We start from the raw sequence: 23777 nt of genomic DNA on the forward strand, positions 1-23777 counted from the left end.
ACCTGAGCCGAAGGCAGATGCTTAACCGACTGAGCCATCAAGACATCCCACATTAGGGATTTTTTTGTTTTTATTTGTATCTCTGGCACCTAGCACAGTGCCTGTCCCATGGGAGGTGATAGATATATATTTATTACATTGACTATTTAACACTTATAATGTTGTAGTAAGTTCTTGCCTTGTATATAACATTTTTCTTCAGAACAGCTTGTCATAACTTTTCAAACTACTCTCATAATCTTCGTGATTGTGTCCTGCATACAGTAAGAATTTAATTGTTGTTGACTACATGAATGAGTAAAATAATGTGTGGTAACACCTACTCACTCTTACCTCAGAGCAGTGTGCTACCTCCAATTACCTGGGATGCTGCCTTTTGTCCCTGAAAGTATCACAGCTGGGAGTCAAACCTTCTGTGTTAAGTTTCTGCCAAAATTTCCACATGACCATGAATGAGCAACTGCTGAGCTCTACTGACTTGGGCTTTGTAATCTATAAATAAAGAAAATTGCAGAGATTCAATGAGATAACACCCATGAGGATACTTTGAAATCAGTAAAGTGCTTTGCAGAAGTAAGTTATTATTATTCTTACTTTCTCCATCAAGGTCATCCCCATCAAGAACTTTTCCACCTGCCTCAGTTCTTGGGAGAGCCAGTCACTGTCCATTTACATGTGGTAAGCTTGGGGCAAGAGTATATTTAAGAACTTTATGAATATGACATCCTTAAGTGTCAGGGGTGGCAAATAAGTTGACCCATGTCCACCATTTCACCTCTGGTATCCAAGACCAATGTCACTGAAGAATTATAGTCCTCTACTTCTTATGTGCTCAGAAGTTGCCTCCCAAACTTTGTCAACCTAGTGCAGCCTCTGTGATTAATTGTCACTGACCTTTCAGTAGAATCTATTTGCCATCTCTGATGTAGGATAAATTTATATATAAGTATGGATGTATTAGATTTGAGTTCTGCACATATTTTTTTAGAGATATGAGATTCCATTGTATGTATGAAAGATGTGTGGGCTGTGTGTATATATGTATTGTATGTGTATGTGTATAGATACAGATGTATGTATTATTTGTGAAACAATATTGAGTATAACATAAGACTGTGAGTGTATGTGTATATGTAAAATAAAGAGAAACAAGAGGATATTAAGGTCATCTTTTTAGCTAGGCTTTAACATTAAAAAGTCACAATAAAGTCTTGGGAAAGAAGTTGAAAGAACAATATAAAGACTACGTAGGTCTCCCAGCCGTTAGCAAGTGTTACAGTCAGCCCCGCAGACTGGACACCAGAATCAGATTTTTTATTTTATTGCTTGGGGGGCCCCAGCTGGAGTCTTACCTCTTTGGAACAGGACACAAGTCTGAAAGATTTGGATAATTTAGGCTTTACAATGTGATAATTGAGAGTTTAGTTCCCTGTAGTAGAAATACCAGTAGTCTTTTGGAAGAGTGTCTCAACTGTATCTCTTAGCATCTTGCTCAAGTGTTTCATGTCCTAAATGAATTCTTCCCTTCAACAAAAATCAGGTCACTTATAGAGCATCTACTAGTATGCCAGCCAGTGTTAGTGCAAAAGCCCTGAGCCCCCAAAATTTAGATTAAAACATAAGTGCTTTCTACTATCAAAATACATGTAATATTGCATGATAATTGCTTGTGTCTCCCACTGAAGTATAGATTCCTATGACACAGGATTGATTTACTATTGTATTTCTATTGGTTAAACCAGGGGCTGGCAAACTTTCTGTAAAGGGTCAGATAATGAACATTTTAGGCTCTGTAGACCATATATTCTCTGTCTCAACTACTCAATTTGCCAATGTAGTGAGAAAGCAGCCATAGACAATATAAAAGTGAATGGGTGTGGCTGTGTTCCAATAAAACTTTATTCACAAAAGCAGGTGGGTTGAAATTCGTTCTCTGTTGCTTGGCATTTGGTCAGAGCTCAATAGATTTTTATTAGTAGTAGTAGTGCTATGTTAATTTTGTTGAATTCATAAATGAAAGTCTAATGAAACACAGTGTTTGCTTTCATGGATCTTAAGTTCTACTGGAGATTAAAACGATTACAACATGTATGAAAAGTCTTGTGATGGACCATGAGTGTGTATTACGGAAGTCCAGAGAACAGGCATCCTATGAAACTAGGGGAGTGGATTAGAAAAGTCTTCCTGGAAGACTTTTTTTTAAGAAAAAATAGAATATAGAGAGGACAAGAGGTAGAAAGGATGTTCTAGGCTAAGGGAATGGCTCCAGTACAAAGGCAGAGCAGCATCCAAGTCCGTGACACACTTGGAGAACTGCAGGCGGTTCATTATGGGAACCTTAGCTATGGAAGACAGCGTTGCAGTTCGGTCCTTCCACTTGTGCTCTAACCTCCTTGTCTGTTTTCCTTTGGGACCTACTCCATCCTTTTTTTTCTTTACCCTCTTTCTCTTACTGCTTCTTTCACCTTCGTGGATAAACATGCTCAAGGATTCTCTTTATTTAAAACTACTGTTTCCATTTCTACAATCACCACTACCACCACCATCACCTAAACCGCCACCTCCCACCAGCATCTCCACCAGCACCTTCGCTGTGTCTGCCACCACCACCTTCTTATCTGTCATCTGTGCCATCCCTTCTGCCACCTCCTCCACTATCCCACCACCATCACCACCGTCGCCATAGCCACAGTGAAACCTTCCTTTCGTCCTCCAGCCCTCTATAGCAGTCATGACACATCCCTATCTCACAGATGACCCTCTTGAGAGAGTAGTATGCACTTGCTTTTTCCTTTTTAACACTCTCATTTGCTGTTCGGCCCACTACAGCCTGGTTTCAATTCTTGTCACCCCATTGAAATTATTTGAAATAAAGTCATTACTTACCATGATCATCGTATTGCCATACTCAGTGGACTTTTTGGTCCTTAACGTATTTGACCTCTCAGTGGCCTTTGATTCTGTTCGAATTTCGTAATGCTAAAACCTCTGGTCACCTCCTAATTTTTTTGTCCTCTTCTTTTCAGTCCTCTCTAAGACCATCGTCCAGTTACCTCTTAAATGTGGGTGTTTTCTTGCCTGTCCACTGATCTCACAATCGTAAGTCAACTGTGTGTGTAACCTCTCCTACTCAGTTCCTACATCCAGTGAGTAGTAACAAGGAAGTTTGTTGCAAGTGAGTAAGAAAACTTATGCAAAGATGTGTTTGGCATAGCTGCTGAGGGAAATGAGAAAGGGAGTTGGCTAAGATGTGCTGGTCAGGGCAGGGAGCCCAGTGGAATTTGCACATCTTAAATTTGTAATGTTTTGAAACCACTCAGTGGTATATTATTTCCACCACGCTAAGAATAGGAAAAAAATTGATTTAGTGGATATTTGGGTAGAAAAAGGTATAAAATCTCTCTACATAAACTTCCTTAAGTTCTTCACTGGGACTGCTCCCTACACTGACATCATATCCTCAGATGGTTGAGAGTGTATGGTTATCAAAAAACAGGAATCTCTAACCACTTTGTATTTAAATCAACACATCCTTCTTGTTTGATGTGATAACTCTTTATTCTACCCTTCCTTCATTTTCAGAGATGTTGTAAGTTTATATTTATTTTTAAAAAATTCATATGTAATAAAGTTAGATTTGTCTGTACCTTGATGTAATCTTTATAGACTTTAAGATGATTTTTTAAATACCAAATCCTGGAACAGACAAAATAAATTTTGATGTAAACATTTGGAGCTATCCCCCTAAAAAGGGGCTCCCTTGTATTTTTAGAACTGGACTGAACCAGCTCTTTCTTAACTAGAATCCTTATCTGACAATGCATGGATAATTGCATGTCTGAATTCATATGTGTTATTTGGTTTTCTACTTCATGTTCCATTTTCTGTTGCAGATACTTGAACATATTACATAAAATTATTAGAAGTCAGAGAGGATTATATTTTGGATAAAATCCAAATATTTTACTGTGGCCTTTCATTTAGAGGTCCCCAGTCTGTCTCTCCAGCTGCAGCTTTCCCAGTCTCACAACATATGCTCTAGCCATATTGAATTACTTCTGAATCTTCAAACATGCCTTGCCCTCTCTTGCCAGCTTGTCCTTGCTCGTGCTACTCATTCACAGTAGATTACATTCTCTCTAATTCCTGTGAACTTTTCAAAGCTTCTCCTTGGGATGTCTTTCCTGGCACCCTAATGTTAACTCTATCATAGGACTTCATGCATCACACTGTAATAATTCTATCTTTGTTACTCCTGCTAGACAGTAAGATCCTTGGAGACTGTTTTTGTCCTGATATCCAGTGCCTAGCACAGGGCTTGACAATTGAAGGCATTCAATAATTGATATTCAGCTGAATGAATGAATGAATGAATGGATGAAAGAAGTTACTCTTTGTGTTTCATTTTTCTTTTTAAGTCACATTACTCTTTTTCATATTTTCAGTCATTTGTCACAGTTTTTTGAATATAAAATCATGTTTTAGTAGTACTTAATATAAATATTGTTTGTGAGTGTTTTTGCATTTTTGTAGTTATCTAGTATTATTCACCAGAGATCTTGTGCTATTCCTGCTCCCCTAGGAGCTTCACCTCCTCTGTTTTTATGCATTTACTTGCTTCCACCTGCAGTCCTGGACTGGTTCGTACTGCAGCAGAAAGTATAAAAGCCTTCCTGCCAGGGACTGGAGGTTGCCTTAAAATCAAACTCTCCTTTTTGTTGGTACCTGGCATCTTTTCTTCTGTTCTTACTTGTAGGTCACCTGGTTCCTACTGACCTGCCTGAGCTTTTGCCTTGCCTTCCAGCTTTGGGAATCTTCAGTTCTTCTGTATCTTCTTGTCTCTGCACTCACCTGCTGTTTGCTCTGACCTTCCTTGCAGGCATTGATTTTTCCTTTTCTTCTTGGTTTCTGACTTACTGCAATGTCTGACCTCTGACTTATCTGTGTGTTTGAATTATGGACTAAGCAATATGGTTGCTGTTTTTTTTAATCACTTCACCTGGATCCCTTCATTTGAATACACCTTGGCTTTCCTGGTCTTAGATGAATGCATCATTATCTTTAGGTAAAGTCCTGGCTCTATATAAGAATGCTATTCCTATTTCTTCATATTGTGACTTTGGAAACTGAGGCACAGAGATTTATAAACTCCAAGTTAACTACTATGTTATTTATGATATATAAGCAAAACATATATTCTAATGAACCTGAAAGTAGTGTTTAATCTATGATATACTAAATAAGTATTTTTAATTGTGGCTGTGCATGAGAATTACTTGTGGAACCTACAGTATATGCAGGTGCTTGGGCCCTCCGACTGAATCAGAATCTTGTGTGGTGTGGCCTCAGCATATATACTTTCCAAAGTGTCTTGATTCATTTTGATGGACAACATGGGCTGAAGTTGAGAAGCACTGCTGCACCAATGATTACCCTAGATGTTGTACACTGGAAATGACAACGAGGATCTCAAATCTTAGAGGACTAATGAAAACCAACATTATTCATTGCTTACTGTATGCATCTAATTTTTCATTTAATTAACCTTCAAATCAACACTATGAGCTAGGTACTGTCCACATAGACGGTGATTAAACTTAAATTGAAAGATGTTCGGTTACTGGGCCAAGGTAGGTATTTAAACCCAAGTCTTTCTTATGCTTAGATGTTGTGCTGTATAGCATACCAATAACTCATTGATTCTTTGTCATCATAAACAGTATATTGGAACTGTTACTAATCCATCATTTTACTACTAGAGTTAATATGTTCAAAAGAAATCTGATCCTCTTATTACCTTGCTTGAGGATTCCTGTAGTCTCCTAATTGCTGACAAGATAAAGTAAATTTTCCTTGCCATGATATAAAATATCCCTCACAATCTGTTTTCCAACTCCCTCTCCAATTCTATCTTCCCCATCATTTCCTCTATCCATTTCCCACCATTTTTGTTACACATCAAACTCAGAAACAATGAAATACCTTTGTATTGGGATTTGAGAGTCATTTGAAGAAGAGATCAATTCTCCTTTCCAGATTCTGAAACAATTGAAGAGTCATAGGAGGCAAGGATCAATAAATCAACTTTAGTATGAGTAAAGCAGACTAGGAAGAGGCAGCTTGGATCCAGGGTCCTGAGCCTACCTAGCTGGTCATGGATGAAGCAACTGGATAACTGCAGGCCTCCCACAGAGGCCCGGGAAACCTGGAGCTGGCATACCTTGGTGGAATACTCTTGCTGCCTGTGGGAAGTAAGCACAAGAACTGAGGCTTCTCAGTCTTATCAATCCCATCATCTCTGTTTCATCTAGGGTGGAATGAGTGAGAGATCAAAGGAATCTTCCCAAGATCTCTAAGAGGGTTGAAGTCCCAATTTATGAATTGAAATATGAACTTGGAAAGAGGGAGTGGATGATTCCCTCTACACTTTTCATATGTAGTTTCCTTGCCTTCACCACCAACTCACCTATTGCTTCTTTGAAACTTTCTGATTTTTATAATGCAGAACACGTGGCTTCCTCTCCAGCCATAGCATTCAGTTCACACCTCTTTTCGGATATACTTATCCTCCAGCATATGCACTTATATGCTTCTCACTTCCAAGGACTGTGAGCTTTTCTGAGGTAGGAGCCTTGTCTCATTCATTCTTACGACACCTAGTGCTAAGCACAGTGCCTGGAACATTGTGTTCATTCTTCACAGGTATGAGTATTCCAAGGTATGACCACTCCAAGCTGCCCTGCTCGCTCCTATAGAGTGGCCTGCAGTTATTCAGCTGCTTTCTCTGTGTGTAGCACAGTGCCTGGAACACAGCACCTGCAACATGACCCAATAAAGTTTGAGTGAATGATTTAGTTACAGCAGATAATTTCATATGGTGAGATTTACTGGCTGCCATTCTGTTTCAAGGTGTTGGACTAAGCCAATAATAAGAGATGTCTGTTTTGAGAATGGACCAAATATGGATAAAGTCAACAAAATGTTACCATGGAACAAATTAAAAAAAAAAAAAACAAAAATGTAAAATGTCAAACAAAAGCTACTGAATTGGGAATCTGTAAAATTCCATAGGTTGTACAGGATTAATCCTGTAAGATAGATTCATATGCTCTCAAAAGTGCTATTTATCATGCTATGTCACTGATATGAAGTGTCACATATATGCCTAGACATGAACTCGTGGGAGATTTATTCATTTGTAAAGCCCACATTCTATGAATTGGAAGCATTAAACTTTTCTTGGAAATACTTATGCCAGCTTATCTTTACAGCCCACCATTAAAGCTTTGCTCATATTTCTTTCAGACTGGTACTTTATTTGAAATGTTTAAGCTTTTTAGGTTTCAGGAAATAAATTTAAATTAATACACAGTCCCTCTTAGATGTTGCCATGTAAAATAATCAAAGGAAACAAATATTGGCATGGAATTTGTAGTTATATTTCTGTGCCTGTGAATCAATTTAATTCATCCTCTGGTCCTCTGAACTAGTTGATGAAATCACTGAAGAGAGCAGGTCAGCATGCTTATACTTTACATTTGCCCCTCTAGACGTGGACTCTGGAAGCAAATTTCTTTTCTTTTCCCAGAAAAATCTCATTATAGTTTCCTTCATACAATACTAAATCTTTACAGAAGAAAATAAATACAATATTAGAATATTTTCTTGAAGTTGTTAAATGTGAGATAATGTAGGTAATACATAGTGCCTAGTATGAGGAGACGATAAACTATTGCTGCTAATTTTGCCTCACAATGTATTTCTCTTCAAATTTTTAGTCCTGTAAGCTCCTAGAGGCCAATAACCATGTCTTAGTAGCCTTTGTATTGCTTGCACCACCTAGCACAGCCCCTTGCACATATGAGATATAATAAATTTTGGTGAATAAGTGAGTCAGTTAATTAAAGAGAGAATTGAATGGGATAACATGTGAAAACAGCTTGCAAATTATAAAATGCTGTCCTAATAAGAGATTACTATTTTTTTTAGGATTTTATTTATTTATTTATTTTAGAGAGGTAGTGGGGGGAAGAGAGAAAGAGAGTGTGCGTGTGCAAGCAGGGGAGGGGCAGATGAGGAGGGAGAGGGACTCTAGAGCAGACTCCACACTGAGTGTGGAGCCCATCGCGGGGCTTGATCCCAGAATCCTGAGATCATGACCTGAGCCGAAACCAAGATTTGGATGCTCAACTGACTGAGCCACCCAGGTGCCCCTATTATTTTTGATGTTGAGTAAATTAAAAAATGTTTGAAATGTGACTACATTCAGAAAGTATAAGATCATTAGTGTGAATTTCCAAAAAGTGAACAAACTCAGGTGACCAGCCCCCAAATAAAAACACCCCAACATCTCAGGAGCCCCTTTATGCTCACTTCCAGTCACTATCTCTCCCCAGACGTAACTACTATCCTGACTTCTAACACTGTTGATGCACTTTGCCTGTTTATGCATTTCATAAAATTGAATCATAACAGATTATATTCATTTTGTACCTTACTTCGGCTCAACATTGTGAGATTCATTCATATTTTGGGAGGTAGCAATAGTTTTTGCATTCCTGTTGCTATATAGTATCCCTTTGTGTGAATATATTTTAGTTTATTTAGCCTTTCTACTGCTGAGGGACTTGGTTGTTTCCGGTTTTTGACTAGTATGAAGAGTAGAATAATATTCTACATGTCTTATGGTGCAGATATGTACATATTTCTTTTGAATGTAGTGTACCTAGAAGAGGAACTGCCTCTGGGTGTGGATATATTCAGCTTTAGCTGATGCTGCCAAAGCACCTGTCAAAGAATTTATACCTAGTTACACTGTCATTGGCAGCATAGGAGAATTCCAGTTGCTCTTCATCCTAGACAAGACTTGATATTGTCTGGCTTGCTCATGTTAGCCATTCTGGTGGGTGTCTGGTATTACACTGTGTTTAATTTACATTCCTGTGATGACTAATGAAAACAAAGACCCTTTTTTAGTTTGTCATTTGGATATTCTCTTTTATGAAGTGCCTGTCCAAGATTTTGTACATTTTTAATGGGGTTTCCTTCTTTAAAAAAAGCCTGTAATCGTTCTTTGTACACTCTCGTTATGTGTTCTTTGTCAGGTATAGGTATTTCAGATGTCTTGTGGGTGAACAGTTTTAACCTGCATTTCATTCAGAGTGACTATCACCAATGACTGGTGGTTGTCAACTTGATCTACAATAAAATCCTTTGAGTAGATTTCACAAGATATCAGCAGTAGAGCCTCATTCTTGAACAACTGAATCAGCATCTCTGGGGGTGGAGACTGGCTCTACAGAGTCTTCATCTTCTACATATTCTTCATCTCCAGTGCCTAGTAAACAATATTCTTGATATTAAAACAGATACTTAAGATTTAATCTTCAGTTCAAGATGCATTCTTTTGCAAACTACATACAGTATACCTTGAATGCATTTTTTCACATGATTAAAGTAGATTACATCATTTATACAACTTGATAAATAGGGAAAAATAAAAATTTATCTTTGCATGTTTGCTCTTTATACTTGATTATAATAAAACAAACTTTCTAACAGAATGTTTAATAATATCCTCATATAAAATGGAAGAGTCATTTAAAATTACTTATTCCTCATTAAGTGATGTCATGATTTAAAACATTTTTAAGGGGGATCATACAATTTTATATTTTAGCAAGGAAGGTTTGTGGTACAAAATCAGATGTTTCTCTGGAGGGGGAAATGGGTAGAAATAAAAATGAAACAAGAGGAAACCAGAGAGGGAGACAAACCATAAGAGACTATTAATCTTAGGAAACAAACTGAGGGTTGCTGGAGCGGAGGGGGATGAGGGATGGGGTAACTGGGTGATGGACATTGGGGAGGGTATGTGTTGTAATGAGCACTGGGTATTATATAAGACTGATGAATCACAGACCTGTACCCCTGAAACAAATAATACATTGTATTTTTAATATGAAAAAAAATAGAAAAAAAGTCTATAGGTTGTGGCTCATGATTAAGAACCTGGGGAGGGAGCTGCCCAGCAATGCAAAGGATTCCTTTCAGGAGACCTTGAATGACCCAGTATGAAGAGTAATCCCATGGAGTTTGAATTTCCACTTGAATGGAAATTTCCACAGTGGGTCAGATTAGATGACTTTTAACAATGCATTGCAGCTTCATATTCTATATATTTTTGCAACGTAAGGCACTTGATATGGCGCAAACACAAGTCTTCCCAACCCTATTCCTCTTGATACTCTTGCTGTGGATGCAGAGGCACACACTAATCTCAGGGTTTTGGAAGTCACCCTTTGAGGGAGTTTTCACCAAAAAATACCTAACCGTTATTGACTTAGCAGAGAGGTTCTTATTAGACTTCTTCCTTGTGCATTTATTTTTGCTCTATATTTTTAGGGACCTCCCTCAGCTAGATTCAAGATGTTCTGTGAAATGGAAATGTAGCTGGATGGAAAGCAAGATTGACAGTGAGAATCCTCAATCTGCCATTTATGAAGGATAATTTGTTCAACATTAAATATAAAAAGCTCTGCCTGATGGTTGCATTATAACCAGTGGGGTGTCTTGTCAACCAACGTGCTGGGAAACAGGTTTATACAACTCACTCTTTTCAGTAATTATTGCCTTTTAAGAGAGAGCGGCCAAGCATGTTAAATGAGACTTAGTTCATAATTGTCAGATATTAGTATAATGGATTCAACTAAAAGGATTTTAGACATTTGGGCCAATTTGGCCCTCTGTTCTAGAAGCCGCACGTGGCATGGTATGAACCAGCCTCTTGAAATTGGAGAGAGGATGATGTGAGTGACTGAATGCCTGGCTTTCATTTTGAACATTTCCTGACTCATTTGCCACCCAACCCCACATCACTGCATTGAAGCAAGCCTACCTCTAACAAACAGAAACATATGGAGGAAGTTACTGATTCCAGGGTGCACTAAAACCAGAGCTTAATGCTCAGGCTGAAAACCCACAATCAAAAATATTTTCATTTGGCTTCTTGGCTTGCATTTCCAAGTGTTATATGAGATTTGTTAGGCAGTTTTTAGTCTTATGTTAGGAAGTGAGCTGTTCCCGAATTCCCAGGATGTGTCCTGAACTACAGCATATTGTGCCAGTCCTTAGGCTTGTAAACGTTTTGGTATGAAAAAAAAACATGACATTTCAATTTACTTTTTTTTTTCAGTCTCTAATATATAGGGTGTGCACCCACAACAGGGAGATCACACCAGTTCTGGTGGTAACTCAATCAGTATGTCAAGGTTGGGCCTCAGTTTTCACACTTTGGCGGGGTTGTCATGTTACTTACAGAGTTAGGAACCATTTGAAGAGCTCTTGTAATACCGTGTCAGGAACATTTTGGGGGATTCCAGGGAAGACACATTATTTTGATAAACACATATCTAAGACCTGTGACCTTCAAGCACTTAGCGGTATCTGACCTAACCTCAAAGAACATTTTGATGGGGACAGACCCTCCCTGGTGTGAATATTCATTTTAGAATATCCTTCGGTTATAGTTGTGTCTGGAAATTCTTGAATTTATGATAAAATTTTATTCCACATCCATGTCCAGATCTAATCATAGACCAACCACATTCCCCGCCCCCCGATCTTTTGAAAAGTACTTATTAGTTTACACAGGTAACACGTGAATGCATTCCTGTGGGAATATTCCTAACATTGAAGAACTGTGTTCATGATTAAAGAGTTGGTCTCTTTTCACTCTTGCCTCTCATCCCACTGACACCCTAGAAATAGTTACCATTAATAGCGGAGTATAATTTTCTGTTTCTTTTAATGCATTTACATTCATATGTAAAGAAAACATACAAGTATATACATTAGCAAATATTAAAGGAATCACAAAGTACACGTTTTTGTGCTATTTGCCTTTTCATCAAAAAAATATAAATTAATCGTGTTTAAACCAGAAATCATCATGATTTGGGAATGCGTCCCTGTTTACAAACCCAGAGTTGGGGTTTTCCAAAGGCCTCCCTCACTTGTGGCCCCAACTATACTATTTCCTTTCACTACCCACCCCCACCCCCGCCATTGTCCTTCCCATTGTCTCACATTCCAGCTGCATCGAGGGAAAACGTTCCATTCAGTGCCTTCAGATTAAAATATACCTAAGATTTTTGAGCCAACAGAGTGAGAAAATGGAAAGACTAACAAAGATTCTAATTAGAGCTAAACAGTATACATAGATAGGCTGCTTAGGCAGCAAGAGAATATTTCTCCTAGCCTCAGAGATGGAAATGGGATAATTGCTAAGAAAAATGGGTCCATCTAACCTATTATCCCTTATGTCTGCCAAATTCTAGCAGCTTCCTTAACCCTTCCTTTATGACCACTTGACAACTGAGCAGAAGGCAAGAGCTCTTCCCTGCAACATTGAGCTTGATTGCTTACAATCTTCTGCCCCCAGGGGTTCTTGCGCCCCCCCCCCACGCCTTGATTAGGAGAAATGGCCCCCTGCTCATCCTGTCAAGACTCCCCGACTGCACAGTGAATGAGGGAGAAATCTCATTTTGGAGACAAGCATTTTCTGTGAACTCTATTAAGCAACAAAGCAGCCAGGCTTTCACGGGGGTCACATTTCCAGGATATAATCACCAACTTCTTGGGTGCAATATAAGGCCCCTGCCGGAGTCCACTCTTTCCATGTTCGTCAATGTGATTATTTCACGATAACAGCTTTCTCGGAGTCAGAGATGCTTTCTGCACATTTTAATGAGCCTGTCATCCGGCCTCAATTTTTTTCCCTTACTCTTTATTTCTTTTCTGATTCCTTTCTTTCATGTTGTGAGTCACATGTATTTGGAAGGCAGAGAGGACACAGACATTTTAAATGTCATCCAGCATAGACAAAAATCCATTGTCTTCCCTTCTTGAAATTTAGCAGTATTGCAGGGGTTCTTGGGTTCAGCAGGGTTAAAATATTCTGTATCTGTGTTCTGAGAAAAAATAATGTATAATTAATTAGTCATGGAATTTCAGTATGTTCCTGGGTAAAGAATAATCTTATTTTTCATGAAGAATTGAAACATATGTTAAGTACCATTATAATAAAGAACATTACAACAAATATCCCTGTGTAATAAAAGATTTTAGAGTCCTACCCAAAGACCCAGCAAATTCAAGATTCCATAGTTATGGTTTTACTAGAGTTTATTAAAAGAGCTAGGTGAGACACAGTGGTTTTCATGCTGACACGTTAATTTTTAGGTTTTACTTAACAGCAAATACTGAATTGGGGATCCATAAGAATTTGGTTTTTATTTTTAAGAACAGGAAAAAAAAGAATAGATAAAGAGTGGTCAGAATATTTGATTTCATTTCTATTACTCATACTACTTAATACTTTCTAAACTTATACTTAATTTTCAATATGTTTAATTATTTTTTCTTTCACTAGACTTTGTTTTTTATAACTAAATCTACCCTGAGATTTTCTGTGAAAGGACAGCAGAATAAGATTTGATTTTATAAATAAATTTACCTTGAGATTTGCTAAGTAACGAGTATGGATCAGAGTATATCTTACTGAATTTTAGCTAGCCATTGATGATTTTTTATTCTAGTTTTTTCAGATGGCTTTTGTTAATGAATGATGTGTGTGACTAATGTTCCCTGTAGCTTTACCTACTTAAATTAATCTGGGTCTTTATCCTTTGTAAACATATGTATGATCTGCTTCAATCAGATTTTCTGAAGACAAAGGCAAGTATTCTCCATCTTTTCTCAGGAGGCTTACAAATGATATGCATTGGACTAATCCAATTGGACTAATATGATTATTTTTGTGTGTATATGCAAAAGGGCATAGATCGCTCAATAATATATGAGAAAAAAGACATGATTATTTCCTTGCCAGGTTCGTTGTGTCTGGATCCAGGGGAGAAGGTGTCTGTGGGCCAAGAACCCATGTGGCTGCTAGCTCCAAGACTTTTCCTTAGAAACAGTGTTCTTTCTTCCTCTGGAACCAAGGATACATTCCCCAACTCAGACAAAGAAGATGCACTGGCTCACCTTCACTTACACCGTTTTTCTAGCAGTGATGGGGGGCTGGTAGGCACAGACTTAGGCTCCCACTTGACCACCAGGGTGACAGAACTGAGGCCTTGGTATCCAGGCCAGTTAGCTGAGGGAAGGACATGCCTTCTGTCTGAGCCTGGGTGTGGGTCCATGAAGTCACCTCTCAAGCACCTCCATGGTGTGTGTCTTGGTCTGTTTGGGCTACTACAATAAAATATCTTAGACTGGGTGGCTTATAAACACAGAAACTTACTTCTCACAGTCCTGGAAGCTAGAGGTCCAAGATCAAGGTGCTGGCATTGTTGCACTCTGTTGAGAGTCTTCTTCCTGATCCATAGCATTTGCCTTCTTGCTTTGTCCTCAAATGGTAGAAGACGCTAGGATCTCTGTGGGGTTTCTTATAAGAGTGCTAATTCCATTCAAGAGGGCTCCACCCTCATGACCCAGTCACCTCTCAAAGACCCCACCTCCTAACACCATCACCTTTGGGGGTTAGGATTCAATGTTTGAACTTGGGGGGACACAAATATTCAAACCATAGCAGTGTGCTTCCTTCCTCTGCTCTCCCTTTACTCACTGGTATTCTCAAAGCTCCTGTCTTGGTTCTCCTCTCTTCATGATACATAAATTCCTGGTAATTTCACCAAAGCCAGGTTTTCACCATCTCCTGTTGACTCTGAAAAATATATCATCAGCCTGGATACTCTCCTGAGATCCAGACTCAAATATTCAAAAGTTTTATTGGATATTTTCATTTGAGCATACCATTGGTTCCTCAAAACTATCAGGTCCCAAAATGAACTAATTATTCTCAAACATTCTTTTGTGTTTCTTATCTGAGGGAATGATACCACCGAACTGTCCAAAATGGAACAGTAATGTATTCTTTCCTCTTGTTACCTCCCACATACCAGGTCACTAAAATCTATAAATTTATTCTCTTAAATATCTCAGATTTCTCCTCTGTTTTCCCTGACCACCTCCACTACATTAGATCAGTTAGCGGAATTATTATTTTGTGGAGGAGGGAAGTAGTGAGTTGTGTTTTTCATAAATGTGGTACACACTCTATTGGTTGGGTTAGGCACTAAACATATTAACATCCCTGTTCTTCTTCTTCTTTTACAGATTTTGTGAATATAATTTTAAGACTGTAAATTACTTTGAGTAAGACAAGCCATTTACCATTGATGGTATATTCCCTGCATCAATTTATTGTTCCACATTATATGACATTATATGAAAGTGTTCTTTTATGCACACTCTCACTCTAAATATTATCAGTTTTTAACAATCTGATAGGCAAAATGCTGTATTTCATTCTCTTAAAGTCATATTTTCATGATCATCAATAACTTTCAGTGTTTTCATACATTGGTTAGGCTTTTCTGTTTTTCTGTGAATTAAAACGTGTTTTATGTGAATTACCTATTCTCATGATTTTTTCATGATAATGTAATAAAATTTAAATAATTTCTATTGAGTTGGGGTTGCTCTTTATGTATTAAGCATATGAACTTTTTCTGGGATGATGGTAAAAGGTTTTCCTTTTACTCTACCACTTGCCTTTTAAGGATGTTTATCTTACCCTTGTCATTCAGAAATATTTTGCGTGTAGTTTTTTTTCTTATTGAAGTATAGTTGAAATATGTTGTATTAGTTTCAGGTGTATAGCATACTGAATCGACCTTACTTACATTACACCATGCTCACCATGACAAATAGTCACCATCTGTCACCACACAGTATTATTTCATTGACTATATTCCCTTTGCTGTACTTTCTATTCCCGTGACTTGTTTATCTTACAACTGGAATATGGAGTTTGAGTGTGGTCTCCTAGCCTTTTCCTTTATGCCTCCACAGCATTGTCTAACAAATCTCTCTCATGGTCTCCTTGCCTTCCTCTGGATTCCAAGCTATTCCAGAGCTCTCTTTTACAACACAAATCAGCCTGTACCTTCTCACTTAAAATCCGTCAGTGGATTCCCATTGTCTACATTAATTTTAAAGTGCATATTAATTTTAGTACAGCAAAGTAGGTCTTCTGTGATTTGCTACCTTGTTGCCTCTCTGCCTCACAGGCTTTCATTCATCCCCACCAGCCACATGAACCCCCTCAGCGCTCACATATACCAAAGGTAGAGCTCATGTCAGGGTCTTTGTACATAGTCCCCTTTTTCTAGAATGCCTTTCCTCTTTCCTTGTCCTCTTAGGGAATTCCCTCGGAGAGAATTCATTTCAGGCTCAAGCACAGTTGATTATTCCTTTCTTTATGCCTCCATACAGTGTATATTCCTCTTTTGTACCATTTTCCCAATTTTTGCTGTAACTGTACCTGTAATCTTATTTACTTAATAGCTTTCTTTCACACATATCCATTCTAAACTTAAATAAAACTATTCAAAAAGGAAATGTTCTATTTCTGCTATAAATGGAGATGCAGTGTTATTTGCAATAGATATGAGAAAAACATAAAAATAAAAATATAACTATTATAAAAATCTAACAATTGCCCATGTAAAATCATCTTGCACATCAGTAACAATACACATGCTACCTTTTGGAGCATGCTGCTCAATTGTACCACTTATCAAATTATCCAAAGATTTATAGACCATAGTACAATTATGGCATATAAAAAAGATATAAATTTAAAAGTGTTTAAACAAATCTTTAAATAATCACACTTATTTCTAGTTATCACCACAGTAAAAAGCATTACTCTTGTGGAAATGGAGTAAGTGTTGGTTGACTATACACCGACTGAATTCTAAACAGAGTGTGGTGGAAAGCCTTAAAAGTGTTTCTTAGCCCATCTTTCCTATGGCCTTTGTTTTAATTCAGGAGGGAAAGTCTTAAATACAGATAAAAGGAAATGAGATCAGCAGGACAATGAAAATGGGATGTTGGGCCTCAGGGGGGGATGTCGTGCCTCAGCGGGGGATGTCGTTATGGAAAACTGTCAGGCTGAATTTGTTAGATTATATGGTAGGATGAATATGAACTTAGAATAAAACACTGAATTATATTTAGATTTGGGAATGGTCAAGGACTATTACTAGGCTAGACTTAATTACATGTGTCATTTGACTTTGTGGCACTCTATATTACAAAAATCTCAAAGGGATCCATTATTCATCTTAAAAGTTTAAATACACAATTCACACGGCTTTTCATTATTCTCTCTCTTGTTCTTTTCATCGGTAGGTGCTGATTTATACCTTTATTAGAAATGCGGTAGCAGTAGTCTACACTTAAATGCTTTTATTATTTGAATTTGTTGAGAATAAGTCAACATAGAAGCTGAATATTTAATCACTGAGAGCTAGACACAAACAAAATTATTATTTAAAACTTTTTGAATTTGTTACACTTTACATCCCGGGATTATGAAGTACCAATTTTTACTAAATGCATAGAAGTGCTGCCAATACAAGAAATTTCAGAGAATAGTAAGCCTTAACTAGTAATGTAAAAATAGAACTTTGTGACCAGTAATGAAAGGGTGTTTATTTCTCTGAAATGTATAATTGTAGTTGTTCCTTCCAAATTACAACCGGATACAAAAACCTCTTTTCATTCAGAAAGGATGTTATTAAGTTTTCCTTAAAAAAAAAAACAAAAAACAAAACCCAAAAGATGAATGCAATAGCTTATTAACATGATTCTATATTTTAATGAGTGAGGTCATACTGTTTAATTCTTTATCCTTTGTACTGATTTTATTATCATTCACCATTCGTGATCTGAGGTTGTTAGAAAGGCATTTAGTTTAGACAGTACTGAATTGCTCTCATGGGTCCATGAGCTTTTGGACTGATAATGGTGTCCTTTTGTTCTATTATTCCATATGTGATTTTAGAGTTTTTCTAGACCTGTAGCTGAAGTTGGAGATACCATGCCAGTGAGATTTCCCTTCCTTCAGTGAAAAGCATCTGACATCCTCAGAAGGGGGCCTTAGACTCTTGTTGAGTCTCCAGTGACTGTGGTGTCATGGAGGTATATAACCCCTGTCCCTCAAATTGTACACAACAATGTGGTTTTTTTTTTCTTAGGGGTTCCATAGCTTCCAGAAGATTCTTCAAGGGTCCATTAATTTTATTTTATTTTTTAAAGATTTTATTTATTTGACGGAGAGAGACACAGTGAGAGAGGGAACACAAGCAGAGGGAGTGGGAGAGGGAGAAGCAGGCTTCCTGCGGAGCAGGGAGCCCGATGCGGGGCTTGATCCCAGGACCCTGGGATCATGACCTGAGCCGAAGGCAGACGCTTAATGACTGAGCCATCGAGGCGCCCCTCCATTAATTTTAAAACTTTTGAAAACTCCTGTAATACCTCATTTTGTTGTAATTTATAGTCCTAGATTAACTGTCTCCACGTTATATAGACTCTAAATCTTTTTATGGTGATATTGATAAAATTTCTTTTTTAAAACACATTATGGTATAATATATACAATATAATATTTATCACTTTAACCATTTGTAAGTGCATAATTCAGTGGCATTAAATATATTCACAATGTTTTATAACTATCGTTACTATCTATATCCAAAACATTTTCATCTTCCTGAATAAAAACTCTGTACCCATTAAACAGTAACTTCTTCTCCACCCCCCAGCCTCTGTTAACTTCCATTATACTTTCTGTCTCTGTGAATTTGCCAGTTCTAGCTAGGCACCTCATATAAAGTGAAATCATGCAACATTTGTCTTTCTGTGTCTGGCGTATTTCACTAAACATGATATTTTTAAGGTCCAGCTGTGTTGTGGCATCTATAAAAATTTCATCTTTTTATGGCTGAATAATATCCTATTATGTGTATATACCACATTTTGTAATCCATTCATCCATTGATGGACATTTGGGTTGTTTCCACCTTTTGGCTATTGTGAATAATGCTGCTGTGAACATGGGTGTACAAATATCTGTTTGAGTTTCTGCTTTCAGTTGTTTTGGATTTATTACTAGGAGTGGAATTTCAGGGTAAACCTCTCTGTATTAGATTAAAAATCTAGTTTCTTCTTTTCACCATCAAGAGAGGTTTTTGCCACTGAAGCATTCAAAGTCCATTGTTACTCCCCAATCAGTTTGCTGTATGTAAGTTCTCTGATAGAATCCACCTGGGTGGTCTTCCTGATCACCCCATTGTTGTCTTGTGAAACACTTGGAAACAAAATTCATCAACAAAGAAGATAGTTTCTTTAAAGTTTATAGTTTCCCTTGAGTATAAATTCCATAGATCCTCTTCTCATTCACCATTCATGACACAGAGAACTTATTTCATGAAAAAGATATCCTAGACATATTCCATACAATTTTCAGAATTTATTTTGCAAGTTACTTGGAATGGCACCTGTCACCAATGAACAGGGATGGAAAATAAGGACGTGTCATTCCCCTTTGAAAATGATTATTCTGGACACGGTGCTAATTTGCCAACCCTGAAAAAGTCAGTTTTGTTTATAAAGACCTTGACATATCCACAGAACTGAGAATTTTAAGTAAATATCATGAGTTTGTGTTTGCTGGTCCTTGGGGTAATTGCTGAATACAAGTTCCTCCAGGCTTTTTTATCCTTATAAATCGTATAAGACAATGACTTTAGCAAGGTATGGGAGGATAGAAGAAAAAAATTAAATATGGATTTATAGTTGGAGCTCAGATCAAGGGACTCATTTTCATAGAGGTATTTTGTCATTTCTCCTGACCTCATCCTTATGTCCATCAGAGAGGCAATAGAGAGGGAAGGGACATATTCCTTTGAGACTTACAGTTAATTATCCTAAATAATGTGGTAGATGCTGCCCATTAATGGGAATGGAAATCAAGTAATCTCAGGAACCTGTGGTGCCCACATCACTTCTCTCACTCCCTGCTGTCAGATTTGCTCTGGATTATTTCAGATTCTGTGGGTTTGCTTCTAGTCTGGAGAACAATGGGAGCACAGAATTGAAGGTTTTGGAGGTGTTTGTACTCATGTGTTTGAATTCCATCTGTATCTCTGCCAAGTGGATTTCTGGATCCCAGAATTGTTCAGACAGTGAGCAATATGGGCTGATGTTTCAAAGTGCCCCAATTTGGGAGTCAGACCAATTTGGAGCTGGTTTTCAACTGTGCCACTTACAAGCTGCCACTTTAGGTAAGTCTCTTAAACATCCTGAGCCTTGGTTTCCTCACTGTAATACATTTTTAATAACACCTTGTGTGATTGTTAAGAGAACCAAATAGAGTAAGGTTTGTATGTTCCTCTCATTATTGAGTGGCTGCTTTGTTCTCATCGCAATAGTGAGTACTTCACGTGTGTGTCATCCCTTGTTAGAACAATAAGTAGGTGAGTAGCACCTAGGCCTTGAGTTACCATTCAGGCAGATTACTCTAAGAGTTTCTCAACAGCATCAAATCACACCTCACCCCCACCTTCAGTTTACTCTCCAAAATATGTTTGTAGTGACACTTGAAGAAGTTTGATCATATTATTTCCCTATTTGAAATATGTCGGTATCATCTTATCACCATCAGGACTATGTTTACATACTTCTGGCGAGACTCAAATGTCACTTCTGCTAAACAGCTTCCTGAATACCTTCACATAACGTCACTGTAGGCTTACTTACACACAAAGCCTGGTTCCCAGTGAACAAGGACTGCCTTTCATTTTCTGTATGAAAACACCAAGTATCAGGGTGCCTGCGTGGCTCAGATGGTTAAGAATCTGTCTTTGGCTCAGGTCATGATCTCCAGGGCCTGGGATCGGGCCTGCATCAGGCTCCCCTCTCCATGCCTCTCCCCTCCACTCATGCTCTGTCTCTCTCTCAAATGAATAAATAAAATCTTAAAAAAAACAAAAACAAAAACAAAAACACCAAGCATCTTTCCTAGCCTTTAGTAGCTCTCAACTACTATTTGCTGAATTGATAAATAAATGCCTGTCAGTCCTTTGAAAGTAATTAGCATGTCATGTCATCCCATGTCTTCTGTTCTTAACTTTTTCTTCACACGAAACCAGAGACACATATCTAGTTATACTTATTAATATACCTGGGCGGACACAGCTGCCCACAGGATCAGTCCAAGCTTGGCTTATGATTCAGCTGGTAAATTGAACACATGGGTTCATCTCTCTTCCTAAAAAACCCACTGAAATGATGATAGAAAGTACAAAGGGTAATGCAGTCTCACAAATACAGAGACCTGGAGTAGGGATATCAGCGAACCAAAAATTTTAACCAATTTCTGGGACACTAAAAATAGATGGGTTCACATTGCTAGTTAAAGTGGAAAGGAGGGACTCATGGCTCAATATATGTAGAGTGAAACTAGTATAAGGTGAACCAGTTTTTTCCATGATAAATCTGTTAGACTGAGCAGTGGGGAGAGGGGCAGAATCCGATGACCCAGGTCGCTAAGAACTGAGGACCAGCAGCTCCGGTTGGTTTATCCCACCCTCTTCGTCTGCTGCTGTGTGTGCTGTGCTGACCTTTGCCCATTGATTAAAGCCAGATAGGTATTCTCCAAAGAAATAGTACCACTCTTCCTGGGAAGAATAAGGCCTCTCAGATGGGGGAGTAGTGCTTCTGATCAGGATCCTCCTTCTCTATCTTATCCTTAACTCTTTTTTCAGTTTTGTCTCCTGCTGCCCTTCTGTCTCCCCCTCCCCTGGCCCTAGACCTGAATCATACAGAAACATTTGCTGTTTGAATGCTGCTTGTCTTTGTGTCTTTCCCAAATGATTTCCCTGCCTTAATGTTTTATCCAGATTCTCCCCAGTCAACTCCTCATCATTCTTGAAGATTCCACTTCCACATCTGGGAATTCTGGAGTGACTGCATCACTCCAAGCTCTGCCTCTGTGGTCACAATGCCTCTTTCTCCTCAGTGTCAAATCTCCCTTGGCTTCCCTCTTGTAAGGATATATGTGATTTCATGTGGGGCCCACCTGGGTCATCTCCCAGTCTCAAAACCCTTAATCCTATCTGCAGAGCCGTACAAGGTAAAAATTATAGCTCCAGGGATTAGGACACAGATATCTCTTTGTGCAGGAAATATTTTTCAGCCCATTAAAGCATACTTTACAGATTTAGAAACAAAGGGATTAAGTTCACTTGCCCAAGTACACACAGGCATTAAGCAGCAGTCTGGATTTGAATATGCATCTATTTGATCTCAGAGTCTGTCCTTTCTCCTCTTCCTCTATCCCTAAATAATGAGTAACACCTCAAGACATTTGCATTGTTGCTTTACTCAGACTCACATTTAAATGTAAAACCCCTGTGTTCAGAATTCAGAGGGTAGGCCATACCAAGAGAAATCACTGATGACCCAGACACACACTCTAGGTTAGCTCAACACTTGCATTTATTTCCTTCATTGTTGAAGCAGGCAGGGAGGTGATGAGGAGGGAAGGCTGATGGGGGGCACTCCTCGCGCCTCACGGGGATGGGTCAATGTCTCATTACCTTGGCTGCTGCTGGCTATCAGTGGTTGTGTCAGGGGCCTCTGCTAGCAAGATTCTTTCTATCTAAGAGGTTGGAGTCATTTCCTAGTCTGTGTGTTGCAGTTTGCACAGAACCCAATCCAGTGTCCTCCTTCAGAGATGCAGAGAGGGGGATGCCCAGGCTCAGGGATGGGATTTCTACTAGGGACTGAGGACTACAGCTGCAAGGACTATTAGCTCCACTGTGTTTTATTTAAATTCCAACAGCTTTTTACATAACTCATTTTTCAGGTATAAATATGGTTTCTCCCTTTCAAAAAGTGTTTGTTAAAAACATTATGCTCAAAACTAAATTTTATATAAAATTTTATATAAAAATATTTATAATATTTCTTAAGAACAAGTGTTTAAATTTAACAAAATGTGGTGAAAACACTCTGCCAAAACAAGTTTTCACTTGAGGGGAGTGCCGAAGTATCGTTGCAAAATATTTAAATTATACAAGTCATAATTGTACACATTCAAACAATACAGATGCAGATAGGGCACTCCTTCCTTAGAGGTAATCACTGTGAATGGTGAATAATTTGGGGTGGATCCTTCCAGTCCTCTGTTTATGAATTTTTACATAAATATCTAATATACTTATTTTTATTTTCAATACATGGAATCATATTTTGACTACTTGCTTTTTAAAATTAACAATGAACTTTAGAGGTGTTTACAGATCTGAACTTACAAAAAGTTGTATAGTATCCCAAAGTGTGTGTATTTAATACCATAATTTATTTACTCCCCTATCGGGCATTTAAATGTTGCTCTTTCTGTTATTAAGACAGTGCTATAAGAAGCATTATTTTACATGTAGCGGGAGTGTTTGTGCAACTATACAATTAGGGGTGGATTTTTAAAATTGGCTTACCCTTTCCATTACACCCAAAATGGAAAGATTGGTACCAAGCCAGATTTGAGTCAGAGAGCTCCTCTGAGAGTTCAAGCGTTAAAGTCTGCAGCCAGAGTTCCTGTTATGACACAGATGACGTCTTCTGGTAACTGTACTTTATCAAGGGTCTCCTTGAGGGATGTCTCAAAGAATTCATCTTCTAATCCTCCTGACATGCCTATCGCTGCCCTGGAAGCTGACTGTGGTTCTCTTCATGTTACTAGGATAACTTCATATTTCCATTGTTTCCTTTCATGGTGCATCAATTAAGATTTTGTTTGGCTGTAACATAGCCACCTTGACTGTAGTGACTTTCCCAAATAGGCTCAGTTTGCTTACACA

At 38.1% G+C, this 23777-nt stretch overlaps 1 long non-coding RNA gene across 2 annotated transcripts in view; it reads left to right on the forward strand.

Annotated features, from left to right (window-relative positions):
- Positions 1-23777, forward strand: part of LOC115939046 (uncharacterized) — a 312345-nt gene that overhangs the window by 6666 nt on the left and 281902 nt on the right. For both annotated transcript variants that reach the window (XR_014144346.1, XR_014144347.1), the window contains exons 2-3: positions 608-678; positions 3027-3099. This is a non-coding gene — a long non-coding RNA (uncharacterized LOC115939046). The remainder of the gene's footprint in view (positions 1-607; positions 679-3026; positions 3100-23777) is intronic.

Source organism: Leptonychotes weddellii, chromosome 4 (genome assembly GCF_054177405.1).
Source record: "Leptonychotes weddellii isolate Sample4059 chromosome 4, ASM5417740v2, whole genome shotgun sequence".
NCBI lineage: Eukaryota > Metazoa > Chordata > Mammalia > Carnivora > Phocidae > Leptonychotes > Leptonychotes weddellii.